Source organism: Homarus americanus, unplaced genomic scaffold, assembly GCF_018991925.1.
Source record: "Homarus americanus isolate GMGI-L3 unplaced genomic scaffold, GMGI_Hamer_2.0 scaffold24260, whole genome shotgun sequence".
Taxonomy (NCBI): Eukaryota; Metazoa; Arthropoda; class Malacostraca; order Decapoda; family Nephropidae; genus Homarus; species Homarus americanus.
The window spans coordinates 4,955,708-4,968,215 of NW_024721079.1; positions in this window are offsets into that span (position 1 = coordinate 4,955,708).

Below are 12,508 nucleotides of genomic sequence, written 5' to 3' on the forward strand. Positions count from 1 at the left end.
ATTGTGGTCGTACAGTATCTTGATAAATGACATTGTACCAAATGTTCATTCAACTCTAAAGATGTTTACTTGTTCTTTTCTCCCCTGTGTTTATAGTTTTAACATCCTTTAGCGAAGACCTTTAATAGTTATTATTATCGGGTTTTACACAGTTGTTTCGTCTGGTTACTGTAGTGTAAGCACTATAAGGGATTATATAGTGTTGTGTTTAGTGACTTTAATGTACAGTGCAATAATTATAGTCGTGTATACTCGTATTAGAGTCTGGTGTGTGTTTGGGTGTCATTATTATTATTATTATTATTATTATTATTATTATTATTATTATTATTATTATTATTATTATTATTATCATCATTATCATTATTACTATTATTACTATTACTATTATTATTTATTATTTATTATTATTATTATTTTACACACACACACACACACACACACACACACACACACACACACACACACACCATCCCCGACACCGGCTCCTACTACCACCTGAGATCCCTAGTCCGAGAATTGCTGTTCGACACCACAACCGCATCCAGCCCATACGTGCACGAACTGATCGCTATAAGAACAGCCCAGTCCCAACCATTGTAAAAATTATCAATAACTTGTAATAAATCAGTGTATTCACTCCCAGTAAACACTACTCCTTGCACTGTCACTATGTTGAAATGAACTGTAGTTTGAGCTTTTCCCCATCTAGTTATTATATGTCTTATTTGTGTCACTTATGTTACTTGTATATTATTTGTAATTCGCAATGATTGTAACTGCGTACCTAAATGGTTGTACTCACACACAGCTATCTTCAGTCTTACAGATCCCCACGACACACAAGTCACAAACATGAATATTGCATTTCTGTTTGACACAATCATGTAATATGCATAGATGTTAACACAGTAATCAATAACTGCCTTCCTGCTTATCTTTGCCAGTCATTCCCCATGCTTGCCCACGTGACTACCACCCCCATCCCCCAACTTGTCTCCCACCCCCCACCACCCCTGACCTCTCTCCTTGTGTTGTCACCACCCCCCTACCTCTGTCTCCCTGCGTACCTACACTGTCTCTCTGATGGTCTCTTGTCCACACACACACACACACACACACACACACACACACACACACACACACACACACACACACACACACACACACACACACACACACACACACACACACACACTCACACACAGCTATCTTCAGTCTTACAGATCCCCACGACACACAAGTCACAAACATGAATATTGCATTTCTGTTTGACACAATCATGTAATATGCATAGATGTTAACACAGTAATCAATAACTGCCTTCCTGCTTATCTTCCTACCTGCCAGTCATTCCCCATGCTTGCCCACGTGACTACCACCCCCATCCCCCAACTTGTCTCCCACCCCCCACCAACCCCTGACCTCTCTCCTTGTGTTGTCACCACCCCCCTACCTCTGTCTCCCTGCGTACCTACCTGCCTGGCCTGTCTGTCTCGTCCAGTCCACTGTCTCTCTGATGGTCTCTTGTCCACACACACACACACACACACACACACACACACACACACACACACACACACATATTTATACTTACATACAAATCAGACGCATTACGATTTAGTAGTAACAAGTATTGACGGATGAGCGAGTGGGTGTTTTGTCTCCCGCCGGTGGGTGGGTGTGTGTGTGTGTGTGTGTGTGTGTGTGTGTGTGTGTAGAAACGATACACAGCAGCAGTAGTGACTCCCGTGGGGGTGGTAGCAAGAGTAGTGACCCCGTGGTGTTGATGGGCACACCGTCAGTAGCAGTGGTGAACCCGTGTTGAGGTTAGAGCACATTAACCCAGGCAGGAGGTGACCGGGACAGGTTTCCACTGCACGGGGGCGGATATGGAATGGTATTTTCGCGTCGACTCCAAACACGGAGGAGGATCATCTGTGATGCAGGAATGTTGCCCCCGCCCCGCGCTGCTTCCCAGACCTGCCCGCCCAGCGCCCCCACGCCCGCCCATGTCCTCTGCTGCCTGCGTGCCTCCCTCATGCACCTTGGCCCCTCTACCTGTTGCTTCGTCTGGTGGTAGTGGTGCTCTCTCTCTCTCTCTCTCTCTCATCATCATCATCTTATTCGTGTTATCGTCTTCTTCCCATTTTTAGTATCCTCCTCTTACTCCTCCCCGACTAGACAGACATTGTGTGTGCGAGGGAGTCAGAAGAGTGTGGCTGTCTGGTCTGCTCTGGTGTCAGTGGTCTAGTCTGGTCTCAGTGGTGTAGTCTGGTCTCAGTGGTCTGGCCTGGTCTCAGTGGTCTAGTCTGGTCTCAGTGGTGTAGTCTTGTCTCAGTGGTGTAGTCTGGTCTCAGTGGTCTGGCCTGGTCTCAGTGGTCTAGTCTGGTCTCAGTGGTCTGGTCTGGGTTCAGTGGTGTAGTCTGGTCTCAGTGGTCTGGCCTGGGTTCAGTGGTGTAGTCTGGTCTCAGTGGTCTGGCCTGGTCTCAGTGGTCTAGTCTGGTCTCAGTGGTCTGGTCTGGGTTCAGTGGTGTAGTCTGGTCTCAGTGGTCTGGCCTGGTCGATGCACACCGCTTGTCGTTCTTAACTGATACGGTGAGAGGTTTACAATTACCATCTACCTTGTTGTTTTTGTCTTTGTTGTCGTTGTTGTTTTGCCTTATGTCTTTACCGCGTGTAAGTAAATTGACCATGTATAGGAGAGAGAGAGAGAGACGGTGGGGAGGGTGAGTGGAAAACTACCGAAGGAGGTGAAATTGCATTAGAATTTTGACATTGTTGCAAGATGTTCCTCAGTTGATGATTTGAACGAGGGAATTCTTTTGTTTTCTGTTGTATAATACGGAAATAAATAAGATGTGAGTGGAGAATAAACCTGAAAATTAGCCACCTGATGATGAAACACCCCAATACTAACCTAACTTAACCTAACCTAACCTAACCTAACCTAACCTAACCTCGTCTAATCTAGTCAAACCTAATTTAATCTGACAATCTAACTTAACCTAACATAGTCAAGCTTAACCCCTAACCTAACCTAATCTGACGGAGAAATTTGGTGGGTGACTTGCCAAGGTCCAGCCTCAGCCAGCATGAGCTCAGTGGTTACCTGGCGATACGGTAATTGGCGGCGAGTCGTGAAGCGCCGCCACCTGTCTCCCTGATTGTCTCCTCCCTTACCTGCCTCCCTGATTGTCTCCTCCCTTACCTATCTCCCTGATTGTTTTCCTCCTCCTTCCGTCAGCTGTTTGCCTGATTGTCTTCTCCCTCCCTCACCTGTCTCTGATTATCTCCTCCCTCACCTGCTTTTCTGATTGTCTTCTCCCTCCTCACCTGTCTCCCTGATTTTCTTCCTCCCTCACCTGTCTCCCTCACCTGTCTCCCTGATGGCTTCCTCTCACGCTTTCTTTATTCGCGTTGAAAATGAAGGAGGACGTGTTGATCGTGGAGGGTGACGTGAGGGTCATGTTAGTCGTGGAGGGTGACGTGACGGTCATGTTAGTCGTGGAGGGTGACGTGACGGTCATGTTAGTCGTGGAGGGTGACGTGACGGTCATGTTAGTCGTGGAGGGTGACGTGACGGTCATGTTAGGGTGACGTGACGGTCATGTTCGTCATGGAGGTGACATAGGAGACGTGGAGGGTGACGTGACGGTCATGTTAGTCGTGGAGGTGACGTGATGTTCGTCATGGAGGGTGACGTGGGGACATGTTCGTCATGGAGGATGACATCGTGGAGGTGACATAGGAGACGTGGAGGGTGACTTTACGGACATGTTAGTCGTGGAGGTGACGTGACATGTTCGTCGTGGAGGTGACGTGGGACATGTTCGTCATGGAGGGGGACATAGGAGACGTGGAGGGTGACTTTAGGGACATGTTAGTCGTGGCATATGTGTCAGCCTTGGAGGTGTCAAGGACTTATGCTTCTCAGATGTTCTTAGGTTGGGTTGTTCTCTTAACTGGTGTCAAGAGAACGCATCCCGTTACGAAATTCTCACTGCAGTTGTCGACGGCATTTACCTTCTCGTCTTTGTGCCTCGGCTTAATTGACACAGTTACCTGAGTTCTCACATTACCAGGTGAGGGATATGGGGTTTTTTTTTTTTTTTAGGACAATTCTTCGAAAATCCTGGCCCATGATGATGACGTAACGAATCACATGAAGATTAGGCACTCCTCTTATTTACCTGATGATTTAACGTCCTAATGCTAACCTAACCTAACGGATCACATGAAGATTTGGCACCCTTGCTTATTTCACCTCCAGGTAGCGTTAGGGTGTTTAATCAAGTGAAATAAGCGGGGGTGCCTAATGTTCATGTGACCCGAAGCTACGATCAGAGTGTTTTGTTTTCTGGTTGCCGTATGACGTTTGGTGTTTGTGTGGCTTTATATGGTTGATTTTCTTACATGGTTGAATATGGTTGATTTAATTATCGTATTCCCTTTAGTGTGTTCTGTGTCTTATATTGTATTGGTTGAGAAATGGTTGTTGGTAGTTGTGTGTGGTTGATGGTAGTTGTGTGTGGTTGATGGTGTGGCTGTCGGTGGTAATATGAGGAGATAACAGTGGTAGTCGGTGGTGATTATCTCTCGTGAACACAACACTTTCAGGTAATATACTCATTTAGGGGAGAAAGGGGTCAACAATTTCAGACTTTTGTATTGGTCTTTGATATTTAGTACAGTTTATGTATGGACACAAGTGATGTTGATTTTGTAGTTTTTTTATTTATTTGTTTATTTATTTATTTTATTTATTTATTTGTTTTTACATGTGAAATCGAAAGGAGACTTGTTTAGGTATACTCCGTCCGCCCTCCCTCCCTCCTTCCTTTCTTCCCTCCCTCCCTCCCTCCTTTCTTCCCTCCCTCCCTCCTTTCTTCCCTCCTTGCCCCCCCCCCCACCGGCCCTTGCCTCCCTACCTCCCCCCTCCCTCTCCATTATGTAAAACCCTGCACAAGTATCTCACTAGGATAACACAGGGTATCATAACCACTTGGGGGTAACGAGTGGTGGAACTCTCTCCTGACACAACTGTGGGACGTCACATAACTTCCTTCGAGCTGTGTGCAAATCATGGTGAAGGTAATTACAGGACGTGGATGTTGTAGGTACATACTAGTGCGTGTGTGCTGGCGAGTTAATGGCTAAGCAGGTGATAGTGAACAGGTTAACGGGAGTCGGCAGCAGCAACCGTGAAAAATGTATCGTGGTAGAGCTGAAGTGAGGCGGTGGGTGTCGTGACCTGTGTGGGTGCAGGGTGGTGCTGGTGACGGCTTGTAGTATAGACTGGTGTTTGAGTCCTGACTTACACACACACACACACACTACACACACACACACACACACACACACTCCCCCCCCTCCATCTGTACCCTTTACTCCTGCAGGCTAGTCTTCGTGTTAGTTTTTACAAATGTGAAAAATCTTCGTGTATTGATGCTAGACAGCTTACATGACAGGTACAAGGCACACATAATGTCTTTGAAATTAGACTAAGCGCCTAAGGAGGAGGTACATGATTACTAACATAATCTTTCTTTCTTCTACAGGTACGTAAATGTGTTTGGCTGTCCCCAGGTGATGTGATGAGCAGGACAGGTATGGGAACAGCACTTGTTTACCTGTGCCTGCTGTGGTGAGTCAACAGCTGCATAAATGGCATTTGCATTCGTGTTCTTACGTAGTATAGTGTTCATTATATAATACTTTTGTAGCTGAACATACCTGGGTGTTTACTGCACACAGTTCTTGCTTACCTGTGTCTACCTGCCTGAGTGCGTAAGTAGCACTTTATATGCGCGTTGAGTGACTCTGTATTTGTACTTGTGAGTTGTGTGTGTGTGTGTGTGTGTGTGTGTGTGTGTGTGTGTGTGTGTGTGTGTGTGTGTGTGTGTGTGTGTGTGTGTTTTGATGCTCACTTCCCATAATATAAGAAATCCTACAAAACTTCACTATGTCTTTTGAGAGAGAAGAGGAAAGCGTGAAGAAGTTTCATTTGGGTCACAAAAGTTTTCATCGTGTATAAAAACCCGCCGACACACAAGCAGGCTGGGGTCGTATACTTGCTTAAGATAGCGCTCTCAGGCTCGCAAAGGGCTTGTATGTAGCATTTCCTAGTATCGTGTTTCTGGGTCGTATGTATATATGCTTAATTTCGTATAGTTTATATTCTAGATGGGTTACATGTAGACGCTGTTTTTACTGTCCCAGGCGGCCAGTAAAAAGTTGACGATGACGAGAAGACGGACACGGGAGACGCTGCAAGAGGTCGGCGCCACCGTCCTAGGGCTGCATGTCGACGGCTGGCCACAACAGAACGCTGGTGGTGGGGAACATGGCCCGTGACTAGACTGAGACTGACATATCTGTTTACCCGTAACTACATCCAGGTCTTACGTTACACTACAGTCACTCGTTGTTATCTTACGTTTTTTTTTATAATAGGTGCCATGACAGTGATGGTATAAAGCACATCATGGTGTTGTGGCACAACACGTCAAGCATTCTTGGCAGACTGGTGTTGTGGAGGGTTCACCAGTTAGCTGGAGTTCACTTAGCCCCTGACAGTGTTGTTGAGGGTTCACTTGGCCCATGACTGTGCCGACAAGCCCACATCCAGGAGTACATAATCAAGTACGATTCAAGAGTACAGCTTCAGGAGTTCTAGTACTATGTTTTGTAAACGATGGTGGTTCAGTATTACTCTTATTACAATGATTCAGGTTTACTCTGTTATTACAATGATTTATGAGTACTGTTATGATGGTGACGATTCAAGAGTACAGCTATTATGAGTTCATGAGTCACTCTCCTTAAAATGATGATGCTTCACTCGTACTCTTGTGACGACACTGATTCAGGAGTACTAGTAGTGTTACAATGACGCGCCAAGGTGTACTGTAGTTATTGTAATACTGGGAGGGGAGTCGCCTTTGAATATTTAATGATGAGTCAGCAGTATTTGTAATTTGATACTTGGATGTACTGTACGTTTGGTTGATGTACTCTTGATTAAGGAGTACTTTTGGTTAATGCACTGTTGATTGTGGAGTACTTTTGGTTAATGTACTGTTGATTGTGGAGTACTTTTGGTTAATGTACTGTTGATTGTGGAGTACTTTTGGTTAGTGTACTATTGATTGAGGAGTACTTTTAGTAATTTAGTACTTTTAGTTAATATAGTTCTCACTCAAGAGTATATCTACCTATTGTTTATTCTGATTCAGGTGTTCATTAATTACCTGAACCCCATGAATAAAAAAAATCATCTTACAAAACTAATTTACTATCATTACTGTTGCCACTCTACGTTTCAGTTATTCTCTTATTTTATTTTATTTTATTTTTTTATTTTTTTATTAATTATTTTATGGCGTCTCGTCTTCCAAACAAGCAGGAAGTAACGTTGAAAGTGTGTCTGTTATTTGTCAACCTAACCTAACCTAACCTAACCTAACCTAACCTAAATGTCTGGCGAACTGACACACAGACACACATTTCCCTGGCGAATTTAATTAAGTCTGTTTTATTCACCAACTTCATGACTGTGTTCGTCTGTGTGTGTGTGTGTGTGTGTGTGTGTGTGTGTGTGTGTGTGTGTGTGTGTGTGTGTGTGTGACATTTCCAGCGAAGGGAAAAGGAGGCAATGGGACAGAAGGAGGCAGACAGGCAGGAGTAGGAGGTACACAAGCAGAAGGAAGGCTCAAGCAGATAACACCTATGGTTACCCTACCCCCCTCCTTCCCCTCCTTCATCCCCTTCTTCGCCCTTGCCGCCGCCAGAGTGGGGAGAGCGAGACAAATAATTAAGTACTAGATAATGGGGCTGAAGTGATCATAAATCCCGGGAGACAGTGTAGCTTCCACAGTCGCCCCCGCCGGGATCTGAGGGTGTCTCCCCGGTCTTAATTAGAGCCGTGTTCGTCTCCCCGAGCCTTCATGTCCACGAATAAATGCTCTTAGTGTCTACTTTGTGAACATCAATTTCTTTTTCTTTTTCTTATTTTTTTGCTGTTGAACTTGTCATACCTTTTGATCTCTTGGTAGTTTAGCGAGATGGTATGCTAATTCGTCCGTCCCTCCCACCCTCCCTCCGTCTCCCTCTTTCTCTCCCTCTCTCTCTCACCTTACCTGCACAGTCACAATGAAAGTGGGAGTCAAATGTGATCTCTGACCATTCTATAAGCCAAAGACCGACCCGATACTGTATGGGTTTGTGTACAGTCACCTGGTAAGGAAAATGATTGATACCGCTAAATACACATTGTCTAGACTCGAAGAAGATCGTTGTGAGAATTTGTCAAAACACCGTGCGGAAACCAAGGTCATATTAGTATAGTTCATTAGTTCGAAAAATAACCACCAGGGAACGACGTTAAGTCTCTCTATTTGTTTCTTTGTTTTATTAACTTTTATTTATGCTTCTGTTAAAATTATCTTAGTGACTGTGGAAGGGAATCAATAATGTCTGTGTGGAGGATATAGAAAGCGTTGTGTGTTCTTGTATTCATTTGGTCACATTTCAGTCGGTACCAGTGACAAGTCTTGGCAGCGGCGACATATATGCCAGGGTACTAGTGTAAAGGCCTCGGTACTATGTTGACGGAGACGATACAAGGAAGTGTAACGTAAACAGTTACTACTATATAAACCAGTATAAAGTAATATCTACTTAATAACAGGCAAAAAAAAAAAGTAACGTATTATAAAGTGAACGTCAGAATCCTGTAATCCAGAACAGGTGAAACTGTGACAGCGAAATGTTGGTCTTAGTGTCGTGTTTTGGCCCCAGGAAAAAACTTGGGTCATCAGTTTTGACGAGGAACAACAGGGGAGGGGGGGGTTGTAATGGGTGGCTCTGTATGTGTGTGTGTGTGTGTGTGTGTGTGTGTACTATATTTTTATTTAGTTTGGACAGAATATTAGCAGACATAACAATCCTGTGTTGCCATATGTTGCAGTGTTACTGTAAATAGTAATAGACTAATAGGTTAGAGCAGCTCGCTGAGTCGACCAGTCATATTCAGTATGTGTAGTGAGTCAGTCAGCCTGTGTGTAGTGAGTGAATTTTGTGTGTGTAGTGAGTCGACCAGTCATATTCAGTCCTGTGTGTGTGTAGTGAGTCGACCAGTCATATTCAGTTTCCTGTACTGTGTGTAGTGAGTCGACCAGTCATATTCAGTTTCCTGTACTGTGTGTAGTGAGTCGACCAGTCATATTCAGTTTCCTGTACTGTGTGTAGTGAGTCGACCAGTCATATTCAGTTTCCTGTACTGTGTGTAGTGAGTCGACCAGTTATATTCAGTTTCCTGTACTCCAGTCATATTCAGTTTCCTGTACTGTCAGTGTAGTGAGTCGACCAGTCATATTCAGTTTCCTGTACTGTGTGTAGTGAGTCGACCAGTCATATTCAGTTTCCTGTACTGTGTGTAGTGAGTCGACCAGTCATATTCAGTTTCCTGTACTGTGTGTAGTGAGTCGACCAGTCATATTCAGTTTCCTGTACTGAGTATATTGTGTCGACCAAACATATTACCTTTTTGAGGGCGTCGGTACTTCAAGTTTAACGTCGTCGAATTCATACGTGACGCTTGTGTCGTGACGGTGGTGTTGTGGAGTGTTGACAGACCTAAGGTTACTATGTGCCATTGTTACACGAGTGACCAGGGAACTCTCGTTATCAAACTTAACTTAAACATAACTCATGGACATTTTTTTTTAAGAATTTTCGCTTCATCTTTTCTTATTTATCCTTTATGTTTATTTATATGGGTACATTTTATTTACACGATGTCATTGTAACCTTTACATTATATTAAGGCTAAAAAAATATGTCTAAACTTGCTAAATTATTGTCTTGCACATATTACCACCCTGTGTGCCTCTCTGTGAACAAGTGTTTTTATAATTTTTCATTTGCTTGTTACTGAGTTAGTGTAGTATAAATAACACCCACCCAACAATTTGGTGGTGGTCCTGTAAGATACGTGCGAACCTGTCCATGATAGTTGGGAACCGCAACAAAATTAGTACTTTGTTAGTGGCTACAGAAAGCAGGTATTTATCATAATTGCCATCAAATTATGGGCCATTAAACAGGCGTGTGTGGCGTTTTGGTTGAGTTTGTCGTGAGGGAGATAGAGTGATGCGAGGGATGTGTGAGGCAGGTGGTGGGCGCCGCACCAGGGTGGGTGAGGCAAGAGCGGCCGGCGGGCAGCAAGGTGCACTGGGCTCACCAAACACTACACCTACTCTCTACTTAGTCACCTCGTCACCAGCTTCACTAACTTCACTTGCACCTCCACCTGGAATTTTTTTGTCTTGTTGCAATTTTAATGGAAATTTGTTTGTCTTCGTGTGACAGTTTTGATACATCTGGTAGTGCGGTGGCGTAGGAAGTGTTGTAACAGTGGGTTATGGATCCTTGGCTTACGGTATTTCCTGTGGTAGTGACATGGCCGGAGATGATAATTTTCTCGGTATACGCACCACGTTCACTACCTCGCGCACGTCACTGGCTACCACAGGTTCAAACAATGGTTCACACCTAACGTGCTCTCCAATTGTGACGGTGTGGCTAGGGTCACTCTGTGACGTAGCACGAGACCAGGTGGTGACGGTGAGTGATGAGGGACGGTGGGCGCCCCTCCCTCGCCGCACACTCCCATCACCTGCCCCTCATGCTCTCTGACGTCACTCATCCTGTATTCTTCACCTTCCCTCCCCTCTCCCCCCAGGGCTGTGTTAACCTGTTGAGTGGACTGCCAGCTGTTGTAACAGGACACTCTCGACGCGGAGTGTGTCTCTGTAATATGACTTGGGGTGGAGTCAGTGTATATTCAGTTTTTGTTTGATGTGCGTGGTTAGGATAGGGTGTGTGTCGGGCGGGAAGGCCAGTGTCCACGTGGAGCGCCACCTGGGCAACGTCTGACCCGCCACCGCCACTCTCCCCACAACACGCACACCCCACGCGCGCCACCACGTGCACCACCACCACATAACACTCCCTCGTACAAGTGTCGCCATAGTTTTAAACTGTCACTTTATACGTATTCACTTGTTTCACATGCAGGATTCAGTTATTTATTATTTACAAAATTACAATTTTATACATTTAGAGAGATATGTTTTGAAGAAAGAGAATTGGTGAGGTGATGGTGACCAGTAGGTGGGAGGGTTCAGGTGGACTGTGGGGGCGACCAGTGGCACACGACCAGCAGCTGGGGAGTGGTGTCCCTCCCCTCCCCCCCCTACTTCCCTCCCAACTCATTTGTCTTCTACTAAATAATATAAATATGTTCACTGTTGTTATTATAGTATGGCGGGATGTTGAATACTTTTGGTTGCAGCAGTATAATGAAAAGATCAGAAACTGTTTATGATGAGCCCCAGATCCCTCCTCCACTCCTGCCCCCCCCCCTCCCTCCTACCCCGGCACGTGCTGGGTACCCGGGGTGGTGGCAAAGAAAGAGAGAAGGGAAGGATGGTGGGAGGGGGAGACTCCGGACACGTTGAAGCGTTACCGCTTCCTCTGGGGAAGGGGGGGGGGCTGATATAGTTTCTCGCAGCTGTAAATAACTTTGTTTGTTTTATCTTTATCCGTCATTGGAAAAGATTCATCTAGCAGGGTTTCACTAGGTGTGCTGGATAACACGTCTTGACATCAGTGTGTGCACGGGCGTGTGTGCGTTACTTGGGAGAAATGTGATGGGAGTTGGATTGTAACGTACACGCAGCATCTCCACATCATGTTCTCACATGGTGCCCTCCCTCCCACCTCAGTCATCCCTGGGGAGGCCAATGCACCGTCAGAGTGAGGTGCGGGGTTGTGCACCGTCAGAGTGAGGTGCGGGGTTGTGTACCACGGAGGTACTCTACCACCCCATCAGTTGGACACACCCAACACGGAACACAACCATCTCCCACTGTTTATCACCCCTCCCCTCCCATCCATCCTTCCTGAATGTACCTCCCCTCGCCCCTAGTTTCCTCCCTCTATTACCTCTACTTCATCCCCTTCTCTCTACCTCTTCATCCTCGCCTTCCTCCTTCCCTCCACCTCCTCATCCTTACCTCTCTCCGTTCCCCTACCTTCTGTTCCCCGCCTCCCTCCGTCCTCCTAACTCATCATCCTCGCCACCCACCCTCCCCTTACTTCCTCTTCCTCGCCTCCCTCCTTCCCCTTCCTCGCCTCCCTCCTTCCCTTCGTCTACCTCCTCTTCCTCGCCTCCCTTCCTCCCTCTACCTCCTCATCCTCGCCTCCCTCATTCTACACGTCTTCCTGACTTGGTTAAGGACCTTCGCCGATTTAGATGGCTAATATATGGAAAGAACGTTGCGTGTACATCGTTGAGAGAGAGAGAGCGCGGAGTAGCTGGCGCCTACCACCTGGCCTCCTCCTCACCCCCCTCACACCGACATCGGGACAACCCCTCCCAGTGCTTCCTCCCTCACCCCTCCTGGGGCACCCCTCCCTCACCATTCCTCATGCCCCACCT